At 47.5% G+C, this 20,305-nt stretch overlaps 1 protein-coding gene across 5 annotated transcripts in view; it reads right to left on the reverse strand.

The window, feature by feature from the left end:
• CHST3 (carbohydrate sulfotransferase 3) overlaps window positions 1–18,727 on the reverse strand; it is a 58,329-nt gene extending 39,602 nt beyond the window's left edge. For 3 of the 5 annotated variants that reach the window (XR_012905598.1, XM_075934947.1, XM_075934949.1), the window contains exon 1: window positions 18,013–18,727. The gene's annotated coding sequence lies outside the window, so the exon portion shown is untranslated. Of the gene's footprint in view, window positions 1–17,168; window positions 17,908–18,012 lie in introns of those variants that run through there. The other 2 variants (XM_075934948.1, XM_006121499.3) reach the window with 2 other exon arrangements.
• Window positions 18,728–20,305: the final 1,578 nt, after the last annotated feature.

The raw sequence follows: 20,305 nt of genomic DNA on the forward strand, positions 1-20,305 counted from the left end.
TCAGGTGGAGCAATGCATGGAAGAAATGAAGAAGTTATATTGGATTGAAGAACAAGCCAGACAATAAAAAGAACATTTTCATTCCACATTAAGCTGTCTAGAGCTGACATTCATGTACTGGTTTGAGAGAAATGGCAATGCTAAGTTAGAAACAGAAAAGGGACCAATAACACCAGTGACATAAAAGCAGCCATCGGAGGCCTCAAGCCAGAGGAAGGCTCCTGGGGTTCACAGAACTCAAGCCGAGGTACTAAATGCTAGATGCAAAATTCTAACTGAGCAGCTAACAAAGTTCTGTAAAAGAATGAAAGAAGTGGCATGAGACTGGAAAGATGGGATCACCGGGGCATTTCTAAAAAAGGGCAACAACATCAGTGCAGGAACTAGAAAGACATAGTACTGCCACCAATTCTGGGCAAAGTATTGGCTCCTGTTTTACTGAACAGAATGAAGAAGGCAGTGGAAGAAATATTATGAGAAGAAGACCACAGATAGATCACATCGTAGAGTGTTAGTCCCTGTTTAACAGATCACTGAAATAACTCCTGCTTGGAAAAATCCCATCTTAATCAGCTTTATAAAAGCATTTGGTAATGTCCAGAGGGAGCCACTGTAGAATACTGCTAGATGCTATGGAACGCCACACAAGCTGATCAGCAAATGAGGTGTATATGAAGGAAACAGATGCCTAGTAGGATCAGATACAGGCCTGGGTGAGTGGCTCAGCATTGTTTGTAACTAGAATTAGAATGGGTGTAGGTTACCATCTTTGATTCACAAGACAGGGTGATGAAGAAGGCACCAAAAGGTATACTGTAAAGTTGTGAGTATAGTGTGCACTTTTTTTCCTGTTTTTTTAACGTCAAAGTAGGGGTGCGCATTATCCTTAGGAGTTTTTTTTTCCAAAGTTTTCATTTGGCAGTTCCGCGGCACTTAATTAATCGCTGGACACCAGAGGTTAATTTGATTTTTATTAGCATCGACAAGCAACTATATACACCATTTCAAAAAGGTAAGTTAAACAAATGAAATCAACACTGCAGCGCAAACAAGCAAATACCATATGTTAATTGATCTTCTACTCATCTTCGAAGCCCTCAAATTCGCGTTTGTTAGAATCAGCCTGCGGTAAGTGCAGCCGGGCTGATGGCCAAGTGATGTGCTGAGTGTGGGCATTCAGGGCACTCCAAGCCAGGACTGCTTTGCTGTCCCTCATTGAGTTAGACAAGCGAGCGGGGAACCCCTGAGAACTGTCTGTCCGGGGTGGGGGTCGGGTCCCTTTAAGCACAGCCCTCAGCTAGCCTGAGACAGCAGCTCCTCGCTCTAAGTCCTAATCTGATGCCCTGCCGGTATTGCTTCCGGCCATCCTTAACCTCGGTTCAGGGTCCACTCAATGTGGACATGCTAGTTCGAATTAGCAAAACGCTAATTCGAACTAGTTTTTAGGTCTAGATGCACTAGTTCGAATTAGTTTAGTTCGAATTAACTAATTCGAATTAAGTTAGTTCGAATTAGTGCTGTAGTGTAGATATACCCTTAGAGATCGCTTTCTCATGAGTCCACCCGGCCACTTCGCCCAAACCGTCTGTAGCCAATCAAGCATTAAAGCTTCATCAATCCAGCCTTTAGGGTGAACACGCACATGAACGGTGTTTGGGAATATAACATTCTTTGGCATTGTCTTGTGCTTGAACACAATATAAGGAGGCAGCTTCGTTCCGTCAGCCATGCAAGCAAGCATTACAGTACACCTAGACTTTTCATGGCCTGTGGTAGCAATGGAGACGGTCTTGGCACCTTTCACTTCAAGCATTCTGTTGTAGGGATTATTGAAATTTAATGGTGTCTGATCTGCATTACCAATTAATGAAAGGTCGTAGCAGTGCTGCTTGTGTAGTTTTATGATAAACTTTTGGAACCATAGTAGCTTGGTGTCTGAGTCCATGGGTAGCTTCTGTGCGATAGTTGTTTGGCGTCGGACCGATAGACTATGGCAATTCATGAACCGATTGCCCCAGCCATACAAAGCTTTAAACCCAGCTGTGTTAGTGCACGTTTTGGCAATGGTCAAAGCCTTCATACTAACCTCCGCGATGCTAACACCACCGCCTTGCTATCTACGCTCAGCAATCCATTCAACCATCTTGGCTCCAGCTCAGGATACGCAGCATTTTTACCTCGCTCAGCCATCTTCATCCAAGGCAGCGCTTGCAGGCGCTCTTTCTGCCGTCTCCAAAGTCAAATGTTAGACTCTGCTATGCCACCAAATTCATGGCTGGCAGCTCTGTTGCCATGAGCCTCAGCATAGCTAACAACTTTAAGTTTTTCAGCAGTTGTGTAAGATCACCGACAACTCACGGCATCCCAAAGAGAGCATGGAAACACTGCACAGTGTTTACTCATGCGCTCACGTGTGATTACCCGGCAATACAAAAAGACAAGATAAGACAAAACAAAATACGGCAAAGTCGGGGTGCGCATTATAGAAAGGAGCTCAGTTTATGCCGGAATTCTCATGTTTAAAAGGTAGGTGCGCATTATGCATAGGAGCGCATTATAGTCGAGATTTTATGGTAATTGACAGTGTAAAATGGATGAGTGGAAACAAGGTGCACAAGATTGACTTTGCTAATGAAACTGCATTACTAAGTAAGGCTATGTCTAGACTGCAGAGTTTTTCCGGGATACCAGATGTTTTTGAACAGTCTCTGAAAAAGTAAACATGTGAGGTGAGACGAATAAGGGATGTTCTGAAAGAGGAGTTTTTTCCAAAATTTGACCCTGTGTAGATGGGCCAAATTTCGGAAAAGCCTCTTTTGGAAACTGCAATTTGCGTATCTTTTTCCAACTTTTCTCTGCAGTGTAGACATAGCCTAAGACTTGAAACAGAATGATTGCTCTTACATGTAAGAATGGGAAGCAGGAAAAATTGAATTGTAAGTAACAGCAAAGAAACCCAAGATGAGGAAGGTAACTGAACAACCAATGCACAGGTCTATGTAGATGGAAAATAAATGAAACAAGTAGAAGGGAGCTGCTCTCTGGGAAACATGATAACTTTTGGAAGTGGTTGTAATATAGATATACAAGATTATGGAAAGCAAACACCACATTTGAAAGAATGAACAGAGATCTCTGCATCAAATTAACATTCAGGTTGCCATGCAATTATACTGAGCAGGCTACTATATTGAACAGAGACTTGACCAATGACAATGGAGAACAATAAGAGATTGGCGACCGCCTGTGACAGATGGCTTAGGAAGATAAGAATAAAGGTGCTAAGAGAACAGGACATGTTAGAAAACATTATCAGAGAAAGAAAGCTTAGGTGGCTGGTCCATGTGCACCTTATGGCAGATGGGAAACTTGCTAAGCAAGCACTGACTGGTTTACTCAAGAGAGGAAGGCCAAGGAAAAACTGGCAGATGACAATGACAGAGGCATGCTGTAAACCAAACTCAGGTGCATTGGCACAGTTGAGCAGCAGTGGCCAGAACAGTGGCATGTGGCAAAGGACTGATGTGTATGAGGTGCCCTGGCTTCTCTGCCTTCTCTTCTCCAGTCGTGCACACATTCACACTATTCTGTAGCTGCAAACTCACTGTCACTCCATCTATCCCAACTGATTGACTCTGGAGCAGCATGGTCAGCCCTGCTGGAGTGAAGGGGTCAGGCAATGCTGGCCCCATGAGAAAGGAGACAGAATGAAAGACCCCCGCAATCTCTGTTGGTCAAGGGAACAGCTTTGGTTTGGGTTACTTTGCTAATTTTATGTGTGAATTAATAAACCAGGCCCTGTGGGAAGGGCCTGAAAGAGATTGGTGTGGGGAAAAAAGCCAGCAGCACTACAGAGCCTGCCTGTGTAACCAGCTCACTCATGAACTCCAGTGTTCTCAGTGTCTCATAGCAAGCAAACAAACACAGAAGTATCACTGCAAAGAAAAAACAAGGTCCCCAAGCCAAGTGGAAATGGAACAGTATGGTAAGTTCTCCCTGCTCTTTTGATGGTTCAAAGCAGCACTTGCCAGAAAAGCCCATCTGCTGCTCTTCCTGCGGCCAGAATGGTAAATTGTTTCACCAACAGCACAATTACAGCTCTGAGGATTTAATCTCTTCTTTCCTGAAGCTGTCTGCTGGCACCATCTCACCTACTTGCACATAATTCTACATTAGTGTTACTTGCAGCCTCTATAAGCAAAAAACACAGATGGAACTGCTGCCTCTTATAGCGTGTAAAGGATGGGGCATCGCTGCAAGTGGGCCCCAGTGGGCCACGGCCCACCCACTTAGCCTCCAGGCTCACCCAAATCAGGGATGGACCTCCCCAAATGTATAGTCTGGGACTCCTGACTCTGGCTGAGTATCAGTCAGCCTGGCTGCATCACACATTGCTGCCCTAGTCTCTGGCCCCAGTGCTAGCCCCGTGGGGGGAACGGGGTGCCTTATGGGGGGAAGGTCTGAATGGGGCTGGGGCCAGAAACTAGGGCAGAAGTGCCTGGCATACCAGCAAGAAAGCAATGTGGCAGGGCTGCCTGCTGAGCAGTAAGAGCAGGGCGGGAGGAGACAGGTCCCCTATTCTTCCTGCCCCTGGCACTGGACCCCTACTCGCCCCTTTCCCCCATTCCTGCTGTCCACCTTGCCACGGGGGTTGCTGCATGGGAGAAGGTCTGCGTGGGGCTAATGCTGGAAAGGGGGGCAGCAGTGCATAGCACATTGGCTGGAGAGCAAACACTGAACTGGGGTTGGAAGGTGTGGGTGGAGTTCAAGCGCCTGTGGGGTCCCCCTCTACCCCACTGATGTTCCCTGCAGCCAGTGTGCCCCAGGTGCCTGCTGAGCAGTTAGAGGAGAATGGAGAGAGGCAGGTCCCCCATTCCTCCTGCCCCCTCTTGCCAGGGTCCGATCCCTCCCCTTCCTTCCCCTCTCCTCAGGTCACTGGACCCTTCCTGCACCCTCTCCCTTCCCACCTTCCCTATGACACTGGATCCTTTCTGCCCTTGCACCTTCCTGCCTCCACAAAGGCCTCTTTCCTGTCCCCCATCATGCCCACCCACCTGAAAGCTGGGCCCACCCACTTTTCCTGTCCTACCTATGCCACTGTGTCAAGGAGAAAAATATGGAATGAGAATCTGGGTGGGCTAGCCACCTGCCAAAGTCAAAGGCAGTTTGCTCATGTCTGTCTGTATCCCTGTGCTGTAGACTACAGGCGGCAAAAAATGGGAGACATAATACAGGAAAGGAAATAAATGTAACAGTTCAGATTACTAGGGCAACCCGTGGAAGGCCGTGAATAAACAAAGTCTCATTTTCCCCAAATAACTCGATCAGCGAAAGAGCCTCTGGAGTGTAAACTGCGAGCCTCTACTTCCACATCCCGCCCCTTCTTTGTGGGATTCCTTTAGTCATTCATCCTTTTTTTCACCTCCAACCCCTCTTTTATGACTGTACTCAGACAAATTAACACTCAATGGACTGAACCTGTAGCACTAATTACTCCTCTCCAATGCCCTGGTGCAACTTCTTAGTATGGAAATTCATCTGGCATGAGAAAACTTGAACGGGTTTCTATTAGTTCACTTTGCATTGACTCTGCATCTCCTCCACTGTGCACTTCTCCATCCTTCCATTGTCCATCCCCACCACACCTCTCAGACACACTCTTCAGGGACGAGTTACACTCAGGGTACGTCTAGACTACAAGCCTCTTTCAAAAAAGTGCATCTAGACTACAACCAGTACTTTTGAAAAAGCAAGCCGCTTTTTCGAAAGAGAGCACCCAGGCAGTCTAGATGCTCTCTTTCGAAAAAGCACAGTTTGCATTACATAGCACCTTTTTTCGAAGGAGCACTTTTGAAAAAAGGCGTTATTCCTCATAAAACGAGGTTTTCCACGGTTGAAAAATTTGCCACGTTCTTTCGATTTACTTTCGAAAGAACACAGCAGCAATCTAGATGCAGGGGAAGTTTTTTCAAAAAAGGCCACTTTTTTCGAAAAAACCCCTGTAGTCTAAACACACCCTCAGTGACTAAATAGGCAATGGTGTTTTATAGCATTAGTGCAGGGTAGAGATGTTTCTTCAAACCCTAACTGAACTGGGTGACTACAGACTACATTGGCCACATTCAGACCCATGCCAGAGGGTGTAACTCCTGAGAAACTGTAGCCTGCTTGAACCAACTCTGAATTTCATCCCATCAGTCAAACTGGAACTATGGCTATAGCTCCTGGAAATATTTACATTATATGTAAGTTCACAGACAGACTGGAGTGACTACAAGAGCATGGTGCACTTGAGAGGCCTTCTAATGCCATAGATGGCAAAAAAGCAGTCACTTACTGGATGGATTGGCTGTGAACTATTTACACTTGTGTGGACTGCATGTGATTCATTGCCTAGAACAGAGACCTCAGACAAAATACCCTTGAATAAAAGTATATTGGAGGGCTTATTAAAACACATACCGTCACAAAGGGAACCACTGCACCAGCCAAAAGGTCTTGCCATCAGCATGCAGTTTTTGAGGGGATTACTGTGAACTGGACTGCAAGACTTAGAGGCAGCCAGAGCCTACACCCATGTAGTTCAATCTTTTGTGCAGCATTTACACAAGTTCATGCCTAGGCTTACACCAAAGAGACTTCCAGACATGATGCCCAGTGCTACAGTGGATAGTAGTTTGGTGATGTAAACAAACACTCAATTCAGCAAACTCATATAATTTGTAATCCCAAATAGTGTGTGAAACTTTCCTATTTGAATCCTAATGCATTGTGCTACTGTCCCACTTCAAAGGACAGTAGGGGACAGAACACATAGACTAGGATATTCCTGCCGAGTGGGAGTTGCTTTGTTTCTTCTTCCTGTCTGTCCATTAAAAGTGCTACAGGTAGCCCTGCTATAGTTAAAGCTGACAATTTCTTTCCACTAGAATACTCTGTTTTCAGTTGCTTAAAATATCTAGTTCATCCTTTTACTTTATGTGATTTAAAATAATCAGATCTGATGTGAAAAAACACTATGGAAATAGTAGTGTGATAAAATGTGAAGTCATAATTGGGTTTCTGCTGCTTTATTTGTTCACAGTCTGAAGAAAAACTCGTAAACTATGATTCTTTCTAATCTGACTGACTCTTCAGACCCAGACTATAATACATTGTATTAGCCACTTCAGTGCTTGTTCAAACATGACAAATTCGGAAACATGACAAATTCTCTCCACTCCCTTTCTCTATGTGAAACGTTGATGCTATCTCTGCAGTTCCTCAAGTTATGATGCTAGTAATGTAAAGATAAAATAAAGTTTGGGTGAACTGCACAGCTTGTTTTCAAAGCACATCCTCAGAACTATCAACTTGATTCTAAGCATGTAGATGTGGCCACTTGTCCCTGAAAGAGGAACATTAGATAGGGTAATGTGTGTGAATTTATAGTCACTGGGTCATTCTCATTGTTAGGCAGACAATCTACAGTGTAGCTATCATCTTGTCAGTGAAACTGGGAGCAGCCATGCAAAAAAGGAGTTCCATTAGGAAATGCATAACATGAAGCATCATGAACATGGGACCAACATCGTCGCTTTGCAACAGGGTGAAAATGTTGAGCTATGTTTGACTGACGTGGCCATTTTATTTTAAGAGGATAGCCAAGCAGATTTCATTTAAAAATTAAAATCAAAGACTATATATGTGAGTTTAAAAAAAAAAAGTTGTCTCACTGCATTTTTAAAGTTTCCTGAAATGGCAACAACTCCCATCCAAATTAAGCAGCCAGTGTTCCCTTGGAAAGCTTCAGAATAGAAAGGTTGGAGCCAGTAGGTGTACAAATAACTGTTGTCCCACCCTACCTATGACTCTTCGACATGGATATAGGGGACAAACGTTCACTGATTTTTTTTCCAGGTGGCATCCCTTAAAAAACTCCCAGAACTTTGTAACTGCACCTTAAAAACATTTGTACTCTCTCTCCTATTTGATTCTGACTCAGTCTCTTGGAGTAGATTGAAAAACTGGATGAATTTATACAGCTCTCATCTGAGCAAAAAGAATTCTGGCACATCTCTGTATAGGCCAATTCAAGCTAAAAAGCACTCCCCGCCCACACACATATTTTAACTCCCCAGTCCTCTTCTACACATCATTTACAGCACTGATTCCAGTAAGCAGGGTCAGGGAATCCTGTCTGAGTAGACTTTCAATGACTCCTCTGTTTGGACTAAGCTTCCGCATGAGTTAAGCTGGATCTCCCTATCTGCCAGCCATTTAGAGGGTTAGATGGTAAAATGTATGTGCAGTAGAGGAATATAGGGAAGGACTATATAAGTGGGTATATATGTGGGTGAGATGGGTTCGAGTAGGAATGAACAAGTTGTATAGATACTGCCATGTGGCAGTGGCCTCGCATAAAGGATGGTCAAAGGCAGTCTTATTAGATATAAACACAAAAGCAGCATATGTGCACTCAGTGTTGAGAGCACAGCAGATATCTGATATTGGCAGACTTTTGTCACTATAGTTCAGGAGATTCTGTTCCTCCTTTTTGGCTCAGTTTCTAAATCTGTAAAATGGGAATAATGGCATTGCTCTTCTTTATAAAGCACTTTGTGACCTACTGATGAAAACTGCTATGTAGGTCCTATTTTTTTTAAAATCTATCTATCTGTCTTTGAATAAAGAATCAAATTCTGAAGGTAAAACTCCCATTGACTTTGGTGCCTAATGTGTGTGTGAGAGAGAACACATGTGTGCAAGGGTTATACTTAAAGTTTAAAACAGATACCAGTGGTTTTCTTAGCCTGTTTACTCACTGGAGTTCATGGGAGGTCAAGCTGGGGACTTGTTTGTTTATTTTTCTCACTTTGCCTCAAGGCCTTCCTTCAGACCACTCTGGGTATGTTTTCCAAAGCCCTGTTAAACTGACTAAGGCTAAGTCTACACTGGCACTTTACTGCACTATAATAACTTTCTGCCTCAGAGGTGTGAAAAAACACTCCCATTCCGAGTGCAGGAGGTTACAGCGCTATCAAGTGCCAGTATGAACCAGGCTGCTACTACTCCCCTTGCAGAGGTGGTTCACAGAGTGCTTGTGCCATGGCCACATGTTAACGGCTGTGTCTACACTGGCATCCCTTCCGGAAAAGGGATGCTAATGTAGCACTTTGGAATAGGCAAATCCGCGGGGGATTTAAATATCCCCCACGGTATTTGCATTAACATGGCTGCCGCTTTTTTCCGGCTTGGAGGTAAGCCGGAGAAAAGCGCCAGTCTAGACGTGATTCTCCGGAAAATAAAGCCTTTTCCGGAGGATCTCTTATTCCTACCCTACCCATGGCGGCAGCCATGTTAATGCAAATGCCGTGGGGGATATTTAAATCCCCTGCAGATTTGCCTATTCCAAAGTGCTACATTAGCATCCCTTTGCCGGAAAGGGGTGCCAATGTAGACACAGCCTTACAGTTTATAGCTTGGCCACAGCTGCACTTTAAACTGTTAAATGCAGACAAAGCTTAAGTGTGCTGAGGACAGTTGCATCCACTCAGAAAGGAAAAGCAAGTGGCATGAGAGCATTTGTAAGAAAAGAAGCTGTGTTCTGGCTCCCCATCCCAGCACAGACTGGAGAAACAGGAAAATGTGCTGATAGAAGCTAGCAGATCTGTACTGGGATCTTTTATAAAAATCTTTTCTCGTATTTAGTTCAAAATTCTAGACTCATTATTTATTATTGTGTCTGCCTTGAAATAGGAAATGATCACTTTGATAACCAGGATGGAATTTGCTTTTCTGTTAGGGTATGTCTACACTACAGCATTATTTCGAAATAGCTTATTTCAAAATAACACGTCTAGACACAAAATGCATTTTGAAGTAGCGTTTTGCTATTTCGAAATAGCGTGTCCACACTGATTGGAACGCTGAATCACATTTAAGGCAGGCCGGAACCAGTTCTGGCAGGGCATCAGGTCAGGAGTTACCTTGTGTGACTGCTGCCTGAGGCTATCTTAGACCTGTGATTAAAGGGATGATCTCCCCCCCACCCCCCCACAGCCGGTTCTAAGGTTTCCCTGTTTGCTTGCCTACTTTGCTGAGGGACAGCAAAGCATTTTTTTTCTTTGCATGCTCTGGTTACCCTCATTCTAGACCCCACAGTACTCTGCAGCATAGAGCCAGAGCCACCCCTGGGCACGCTGGTGCTTCCCCTGTACGTGTTGCTGCGAGCCTGGTAGCACGTTCTTCAGGCAGTAACAGTCTCCCTAGTATGCCCCACTGGGGGCTTGTGCCTCATTCCTCCCTCACGTCCTTCCATGTACCCTTCCCTAACCCCTCTTCCTGCTGTACAATAAAAGACACGTGTTCATTACAACAAAGCCTCTTTATTGAACAAAACTGGGTCGGGGGGGGGGGAGAATGAAACTGAGGTGAGACTGGGGAAAGAAGGTAGGAGAGTGGAGGAGGGAGGTTGGGAGAGGGAAAACTGGGAGGAGGGAGCTGGCAGGGGGAGGCAAGGGGAGGAGAAGCTCAGGTTTGGGGGTCTCGCCGGCCCAACTGTCTCCCAGCACCACAGGTGTGGGGGCATCGGCACCCCTGGGGGTGTGGGGAGGGTGGGGAGGAAGAAGCGGGAGGGGGAGGAGGAGTGGGAGGAGGAACGGTACCTGGGTTTGCAGCAGGGGGTGGAACAGCAAGAGGCAGCAATCTCTGCCCCAGGGTCGATGACCACCTGGGGGGCATGGACCATCTTGTCCCCCAGGATGTGGTACATGGCATCAAAATAGGGGCAGGAGTCTGGGTCTGCCCCTGGTTGGGAGCTTCCCCCTGTGGCCCTGGCATACTCCTGCCTCAGCTCCTTTATTTTCATGTAAACCTGCTCCTGGGTTCGCATGTGGCCTTCGGTGGCCAGGCTGGCAGCCATCCACCTGTAGACGGTTGCGTTCCTCCATTTAGTGCGGAGATCATGGACGTTGAGGGCATCCCCCAAACCTGAATTAGGACCCTAATCTCTGAACTGGACCAGGCAGGCGCCCACCGTTTCTGGCTCCTGGCAGGCTCCTGGCAGCTGGCGGACTGGTCCTAGGGAGTGGTGGAGGGCTGGCTGGTATTCACTGCCTGGCTCATGCTGAGGCCACTGGGTCAGGTGCAGCGACTACCCCTTTTAGGGCTCCGGCGAGGGGGGGGAGGGAGAGGAGTTTTCTTGGTTGTGCCCAGAATGGCCACCAGGGAACCCTGGGAAGGGCTGGAGGCCCCATATTTCAAAGTAAGTGTCTACTCAGCGCTTATTTCGAAATAGCAATTTCGAAATTAGCGCTATTCCTTATGGAATGAGGTTTACCAATTTCGAAATAAGTCCTCCGCTATTTCAATTTAATTTCGAAATAGCGGTTTGCTGTGTAGACATTTTCTTAGGGATGTTAACATATACCCAAGTAGAAGCAGAGTTGGCTTCCCTGGAGCCAACTGACCCCCCCATTCCGCTGCCGCTGCCACCCACAGAAGCAGCATCATGGGGGAGAGGTGTGTGATGGGCAGGCAGGAGCTGACTTAAAAGCTGGCTTCTCATGAGCACCTCCCTCTCCCCTCTGCAAAGCTGTCTGCCCCCCTCATTGGGAGGAGATGGGGGGAACAGGAGCGGATGCTGGCTCCGGCTTTCCCCCAAATGCATGTACACACATAACCACTAAAAAATTTAGCGGTTACACATTTACACAAATAGACGCATTTTAACATCCCTATTTTCTGTTGTGCCTTTTATACTCATGAAATGCCAAAGACTTTACTTGGCAATGACTTAGACCTGGGGGATATTTAATAGGATTAATTATGGTAGTGCTGACATGACTGTGTTGTTCAGATGGATCACAATGTAGTCTCTTTCCTCCACACCAGTCTGACAACGTGAGGTGCAATGTCAGGAAGGGCCCTTTCCCCAGTGAAAACAGACCTGAGCTAGCAGGGCTCACTAGAACTCTATAAAAAAAGCTATGGAGACAGCACTGTGAAGTTGCAGTGGGAGCTGGAGTTCGGGCTCCAAAGAGCAAGGAAGGGAGTGGGTTTCCAAGCTCTGCCTCCAGCCCAAGCTGCAAGTTAAAGTGCTGTCTATATAGCTATTTTTAGACCACTAATGGGAGGCCAACTGACTGTGTAAAGTCAGGCTGGGAGGCTTGCTCCAAAATGCTGTGTTGACATACCCATAAAGCACCCCTGAGGCAGGGAAATGTTTCTCCTTTCTTCCTCTAGCAGTTCTGCTTTTCTCTAGCAATTTTGTTTGGCTTGTTACCTATCCCCCCCTTTCATTTCTGGTTGCCCCCTTTCCCCTCCCTCCCCCCCCCCCCCCCCGCCCCGGCTCTTTGCCAGGAAAATCTGTTGAAATTAAGCAGAACCCTGTTATTATTTTCTGGATCTGACTATAAGTGAAAAGTGCCTCACTGGATATTTTTGCTGCCTCCAAAAATACTCCCTTGACTCAACCCTGGTTACATGTAGATGGATTTTTAGAGAAAGACATCAACACTGGGCAGGGGGCTTGTTCCAGGTAGCATTTGGATAGCAGCTCTCCAATCGTATATCCCACTCTTGGCTCTCTAAATACGTTCCTATTGCTGTCATGTACAAGAGGCAGTCCTTACCAGATTATGCTCTGGTTTTCTCTTCATTACCATTACCAAGTAACGAACTCAAGTAAAATGCATTGGTGCATGTCAGCCGGGACTTTTTGTGTCCTGGAACAAAGATTGTGAAGTGTCCAGAGTAGCATGTACAAATGTGTCTAGCTAACTTAAACTGATTTTTATCAACCAACCGGGGTTAAAAATCCTCTAGTACAGACATACACTGTGTTGCTATGTTATAAGCTGGTGTGAAGGGGAGCCAAAAAGGAAGTGACCAAATGATGCCTCACATTCAGGAAGCTCTGACAAGGAAATGCAAGTGTGGAAGAGCCTGCAATGGCTCAGACCCACTCCTGAATAAATGAAACAGTAAAGCACATTGTGCCATTCCAGCTCATTATATGCATTATATTCATGTAACATTACAAGTCCAGGTGATGTAGTAATACCCTCAGAAACCTTCTAGTCAGAAGGATTGGCATAAGAATGGCTACAAAACCATTTTAAAAGAAGAAACACTGATGAGGGAGAATAGTGATAGAAATGTAGCCGTGTTAGTCTGGGGTAGTTGAAGCAAAATGCAGGACAATGTAGCACTTTAAAGACTAACAAGATGGTTTATTAGATGATGAGCTTTCGTGGGCCAGACCCACTTCCTCAGATCAAATAGTGGAAGAAAGTAGTCACAACCATATATACCAAAGGATACAATTAAAAAAAATGAACAAATATGAAAAGGACAAATCACATTGCAGAACAGGAGGGGGATGCGGGGGGGGGGGGGAAGGAAGGAAGGAAAGTGTCTGTGAATTGATGATATTAGAGGTAGGGCGAGTGGGATGTTTGTGAGTTAATGGTATTACAGGTGATAATTGGGGAAACTGTCTTGGTAATGGGTGAGATAGTTCAAACGTTTGTTAAGTCCTTGTTGGCAAGTGTCGAATTTTAACATGAATGACAGTTCAGAGGATTCCCTTTCAAGTGCAGATGTAGGGTTAGTGGCTTCAGTTTCCCCTTGTTTTACAAATATGAAAGGTTTGACCCTACCTCACTCCTTCAGTGATCTGGGCACATTCCAGCGAAGGGTTCTGCCCTCAATCAGCATTTAAACAAGAGAAATGAAACCACAGAAGTAACAGAGAACGTAACTTCCAACAACCGTGAGGTCTTTGTGGGCCAGATGAATCAGTAGGGACAGACTGCAAATGTCATGATGAGTTGTTCAAGAGAGAGTCTTGATGAAAGTTTTATCTTCTATTCTTCTCCATATTAGGCAGCAAAGGTAACAGGAGAAGACTTTTCCTGATCACCTATTGGCCTATATGTCCCTGAAGAGTTATCCAGGTATGTGAGTTCTCTAAAAGAGTATGACACAGGAAATGGTTTGGAAAAGGAGAAGAACAGTATATAGTCTACTAGTTATTCTATAGACTACTTAATAGGGATGTAAAATCCCATTTAACTGTTTAAAAGGGAGGGTGGGCAGGGGAGAAATGCTCCAGCGGGCTGAAGCTGCCCCCTCGCCTGCTGAGGTTGGGCTAGAGCGGCCTCCACCACTGGCAAGTGCTGCTCCAGTGTGGCTGCTCCTGCCTGTGGCTCCTGGTCCTCCATGGAGCCTGCTGCCACAACTCTGGACCCACCTTCCCCCAACAGGGGCGGCTACATGGGGCAAAGGGGTGGGGGCTGAATAGGCTGGAGCAATCCTCCGCCCGCTGCTGGGCCCCTGGTGGAGGAAGAGGGCTACTCCCAGGGTAAAGGTTAACTGTTACCTCGTAAGCATCACCCATTAATGCTTACCCAGTAACTGTTTAATGGGTTACCCATTAACATCCTTATAACCTAGCAAAATAAATTCCTGGAGCCATCTCTTCCTCCCCTCTCCCCAACCCTCAACTGCTGCCTACTTGAATCCCGAAGTGATTCACTTGGCAGCAGGGCTGAATTAAGGGGGAGGGGGAGGCTAGCCGGGCAGCTGCCTGGGGCGCCAACCTACGGGGAGGCGCCTGATGGCAGTGTAAGGGGCGCTGTGCGCCCAGGGCCGGGAGCCGCATGGTGCCCCTTAAAGCTGCCATCAAGCGCCATACAGCCCTCAGCCCCGGGTGCGCGGCGCCCCGTAGAGCTGCCATCAGACGCTGCATGCCCACGCATGTGCCATGCGCCCGGGGGCGGAGCCGCGCATGCGTCCCGCTCCCGCTGACTGGGCGCATGAATGGCTCGAGCCGGCACTGCTTGGCAGAGAAGGGAAAATGGAGGCACTGCTGAGCCAAGAGTAGACCCAAGACCTACTGGCTTACACCCCAGAGTAGGTAAAATGCAGGTAAAGAGGGAATGAACTGTGCCTGGCTGCTGCTGTTTCTCTACAGCAGTGTTTCTCAAAATGTGCTCTGTGGAGCCCCCGGGCTCTGCGAGACATCTTCAGGGGCTCCGCAAGGTTGACAAACTGGAAACATCGATAGGTACAACACATACAATCAGTGGACCACATGTAAAGTGCTCCGGAGCCCAAAAAGTTTGAGAACAGCTGCTCTATAGCAAGGTATAATGTTGACTGCTGTGTGCAAGCTCTTTTCCACTCTGTCCTTAGCACATATTTGAAACCAGGAGTGCAAGTCTTTGTCTCAGCAAGTTCTTTCTCAAGTCTATGTGTTGTATGTAGTGCTTTCAAAACCTCCCAAAGCTCAGGCTCCTCCTCTCACACTCTGGGAACATGCCCCTTCTAGACAGTCACCCAGCTTCTATGGGAATGGAATGTCCCTTTCTGCTTCTCATAATCCCCCTGACCCACCATTCCTGTACTGAGAGAAAAGAGAAGTTGCCCAGCACTGTGCCTGTTCAATAGGCTAGCATGAGACTTGCATTTGCTCCACTTTTATGATGTAAACAAAGCGGGATGTTAGCCTAATCACACTATCCAAGCTCCTGCAGATGGGACAGGAAACAAGTAGTGTTAAGAAACAGAGAATTCCAGCTAATAAATAAATCTGTTGTGCTCCTGGGACATTGAGATTAATATCCCAGAATGCATCCGTGTACACATAGCTCATTTCCAGGAAACAGTCCCCCATCAAAGCAACAAGTCAGAGGTGTGTGTTATTGACTAACATCATTCTCTCTTCATCACCATGCTCTGGACCCGTAAATCACCCCAATTAGTAGTGGAAAAGAACAAGTAAAGCAAAAAAGGACTTGGATCCCTTGGGGAAAGGAGGTAAGTCAAGATGAAATCCTGTGGTTTATACATATAGGGATCTATTCTCCCACTGATGAATGAGGGATTTATGCGGATAAGTCCTCTGAATATTAACAGGAATTATCCACAGACAGCCTCACGTGCTCAACAGAATACACCCATGTGTCTGTTTCTCCATCTGGGAGTTCGGCTACAGCAATCAGCTAAGTCAACAGGAGTCAGGGCTTCCGATCACGGTGGCTGAAGTCCAAAAGAGAGGAACTAGCAAAATTTGTGGTGGACATGCCAATGCCAACTCTGCATCGGAACTCTCTGGGTGGAACTTTCAGACATGGACCCAGTCTGCACCACCACTTCCTCAGGGAGAAAGAGAAGCAAGTGAAGAGAATTTTCCACACCTCTGAGCAAGCAAACAGGGTTGACAAGAAAGATGATGCAATTCCAAGATACTTATGAGTAAGTCCCCTTTTCTAGAGCCAGAAACATTGCTCTTTTTGGACAGAAGCTCACTGTTAAAAGCTGGACTGTCTGTCTTTAATTTTTAAAAAAGTAACCAAAAGACCTAGATGGTGTGGGAAGATACTCTACTAATAAGATCTTCTCTCCTGAAGAACAGCATTCAGATTTGACTAACACCAGTAGTGAAATGAAGTCCCACATTGGTATCTGTCATTCTCTCTGCTTATGAGAGGCCCAGGAATTATCAGAGGATGCTGCATGCGAGGTTTGCCTGAGGTGGATTATCAAAGCTGTATATACTAGGCAACTTCAGAGGGGTAGCCGACTTAAGTCCGTAACTGGAAAAACTTAAAAAACAATGAATAGTCTAGCAACACCTTAAAGACTAACAAAATATGTAGATGGTATCATGAGCTTTCATGGACACAGTCCACTTCTTCAGATGAATGGCAGGGCCAGCAAAGAGGCTGCAACTAAAGACTGAATTGGGGGGGGGGGTGTGGGTGTGTGTGTGTGTGTGTGTGTGTGTGTGTGTGTGTGTGTGTGTGTGTGTGTGTGTGTGTGTGTGTGTGTGTGTGTGTAAAGAAACGGAAGAGCCAAGGGGGGAAGCATACAAAGTTGTAGCTATTGATATGAGACAGGAATAACATCTGAAGCTACCCTAGCTAGAAGACAGTTTACAAAGATCACCAACCTTCCTGTTTCAGGGTAGATACTGATCATCAGCTGGGAGCAGGAAAAAAAATATCTCCTCCTCTCCCTGTCTAGCAAAATTTGGTGCATTAAGGAGGTTTTACACCTGCCTCTAAAGCAAGTGACCATTGCAGAAACAGGATACTGTACTAGTGTTGACAGACTGACCACCAAGTTTCCGATATAGCTGCAATTCCCTATTCTTCATATCATGGAAAAAGAAACCATACCTAGACCCGTCCCTTTGTTTCCATCTACCTGGACAGGTGAGTCAGTCTTCTTTTTAATTCCAGTGAATGTATTTTCACTGTAATGAGATAAAGATAGGTAACATGCCAGATCCTCGCCTGCGGTAAATTAGCCCTGCCCAGCATATTCAAGGCAAGCAGTTTAGCTTGGTCCTCTGAGCTGCCTTTCACTCCCAGCAATGTTGCTTCATTTTAAATCTGCTGGCAATTACATTCTGGAACTTCCAGCTGAACAGGCCGCGTTGCACACGCACAAGTTTTCCCGAATCGCATCCCACAGCTGGAGGGCCAAGCAGTGCAAAGCCTCCTGCCCGGCCAGGGCTGCAACCACTGCTCCCGGCTTTGCAGCCTGAGCCTCCAAAGCAGCCTTGCTTTGGGTCTCCGCTTTCTGTTTCATGCCGCTGACTCCCGCCTGTAGCGTGGCCTCTGCAAAGCTCAACCCGGCTTCTCGCTCCCGGGGACCCCCCGCCCTCGCGTGCTCTTGGCTCTGCTCCCTCCTTTCCTCCTGCCCGTCCTGTCTGGTCCCGGGGAGCGCTGGGCGCACGCGGGAGCTGTGGGACAGACAGACAGACAGAGCAGGGGCCGCGCTCCGCGGCTGCCCCCAGCCCGGCTCTCCCCGCCCCCCCCCCCCCCGTACTCGCTTTTCGGGCGGGGGGGACGCTCCTCGGAACACGTTTCCAGCTCTCTTCCCCCCTCCCCCCAGTCCCCGGGGCGCAGCTGGACGGCGCCTCCCCCCGCACTGTCGTGCTGGTCTGAGCCCGCGCGGGCATCCGCGCCCCATCGAGGAACAAAAGCGGCGGCGGCCGAGCACGCGAACGCTCCTTACCCAGCCCGGGGCCGGCGCGCTGCTCCCGGGGACGGCCCGGCGGGATGGGCTGCAGCCCGGGCACCATCCGCGCTCGCTGGGCGGCAGGGGGCCAGGCGCGGGAGGCTCGCGTCGGGTCCAGGGCAGCCCCGCGCGGCGGAGCGAGCTCGCCTTCCCCCGGCACTGGCGCGAGCCGCCGGAAAGTCGCTGCGGGCCGGAGGCAGCGGCGGCCGCGACGAGAGTTCGCAAGTGAGCTGAAGTCCCCAGCGGGGGCCCGGCGGCGGGCCCCGGGCAGGAGGAGGAGACGGGCAGGGAGAGCCCCCGCCCCCGCCCGCCCCTCGCCCCCGCCCGGGAGCAGCCCGCTAACAAGGACCCTTCTGTTGGCTTTGTTCGAGGCGCCCCTGCTGTCTGGCCGCGCCGGCGGAGACTCCGCGCCGCGCTGGCCCGGGCACAGGGACTGGCTGGGGGGGCTTCCCTGCGCGCTTCTGGTGCCAGGTTCCCTGTGCCCCGCGGGCGGGGAAACGCCCTGGGAGGGAACGGGCAGGGCGCTGGGAGCCAAGCGACGAAGTCACTCGGACCGAGACTCCATCAGGAGGGTTTGCAGGCGCCTTCTCCGCCTGCGTATCCCGAGGCCGTTGTCTGGCGCCGCTCTTGTGGTGGGGTCGGTGGTAACTTTGCAGGCGGATCGTGGTGGAATTGGACGCGCTTGTCGCTGGAGCGCGCACAAAGGGGTCGAGAGTACCTAGGAGTAAAGGGGGGACTATGCATAGCCGCTCTCCTCTCTAAGGAAAGTGCATTTGTGCCTAAGCAGCGTCCATATTAGTGCGGTGGGTCTTCTTGCTTCCGTTCATCGTTGGGTATTTCCCGTTGTGTATTTCAGGGGCGCTTTCCTTGTAGAGGATGGACTGAATTTGTAACCCTTCTTGCTCAGCTTTGGGCAACTCATGGTAATAAGGCTTCCACTGTCAGTTCCCGAGCCAGGGGAGCAGAATACAGTACAGTGGACATTTCCCCCCAGGTGGAGTACAGGATGTTGATCTGAGATCAGCAGTTGCTCTTGGAAGAGGACTCTTCCCTGCACTCAGGGGTACTCTTAATACCTCATCTGGAAGGAGCAAATGCAGGATGCAGCTCTGAATCTCAAACATCCCAGAGTTTATGCACATCCACAGACAGGGTTTAGGTTCCGGGGGCATTTTTGTTAGTCACTGATGGGGTGACCCAAAACTTGTAGACATTGAATACAGTCTGCACTGTCACATACTTCTAGCACCACAAGGAGTACCTGCACACCATTTATTGAAATACTTCAGGGGAATAATACTGATAGGTATACAGCCATGTATACACAACTTCCAACTCCATTGGAGCATTCAGATTATATTGGAAGCCACAAATCACCTTTCAGATCACCAGAACCCTGCGAGATGGAATGTATTTATGGTATTCGGCAAAGTCAGTTCTTTTGGAACAGCTGAGCAGATAGTGAGGAGTCACAGGCTCCATTTTTTTGTAAAAGCCCTTCAGAACTTGTAAACTTGCTGCCACTCCTGAATCTATAAGCCCACAATGAGGTGAGATCCTCAAATAAAGAAATAAGTAAGACACATGGAAAACGGCTCCACCAAGAGGTCATGAAATTCAATTTATTTCCCTAGCTTCTGTTTAAATTGGCAGCTGACTCCAAATGCGGAAGCTAAGCAGGATCCTGAACATATTGTAATGGTCATTTTTTTCTGATATTGCTGCATCAGTTTCTCATTGTAAATGAGATTGTGTGACTATTTATGTGGGCATTAAAACTTTGTGTGTATACATGAATTTGTGAGCATATCTTTGTGTTATGTTATGTCTATATACAGAAGTGAGGTTGTAACTGTATATGTATGTGTCATGCATGAGTTTGCAAGTGTGTGTATATGAACAAGTGTTTGTACACGAATGGTATAATATATACCATAAACGTGAAAGTGCCGCCCCTCTGATAAACTGCACAGACATGATAAATTTAGTTATCATTCAGCTAGGGCTGCATTACGTGCCCTCGGCCCTCTAATCTATCTCCCCAAGATTCATTCTGACATCCAACCCCTCAACTGTTACCAACAACCTCCTTTTAAAAAAAAATCCATGTATCACAAGAGTGTTCTTCCTCCAGCCAAAGTACTTCAGCCTGAGGCCTACCACAAGTGAGATTAAGGTCTGAGCCAGTTACAGCTTTTCTGAACATAAACATGTTGCAGTCCAATAGGGCTTGAAATAGGAGCTATTCATCTCTGGGAAAGGGAGATTTCTGTTTATTAATGGGACAGCA

Source organism: Pelodiscus sinensis, chromosome 8 (genome assembly GCF_049634645.1).
Source record: "Pelodiscus sinensis isolate JC-2024 chromosome 8, ASM4963464v1, whole genome shotgun sequence".
In the NCBI taxonomy this organism is placed as follows: Eukaryota; Metazoa; Chordata; order Testudines; family Trionychidae; genus Pelodiscus; species Pelodiscus sinensis.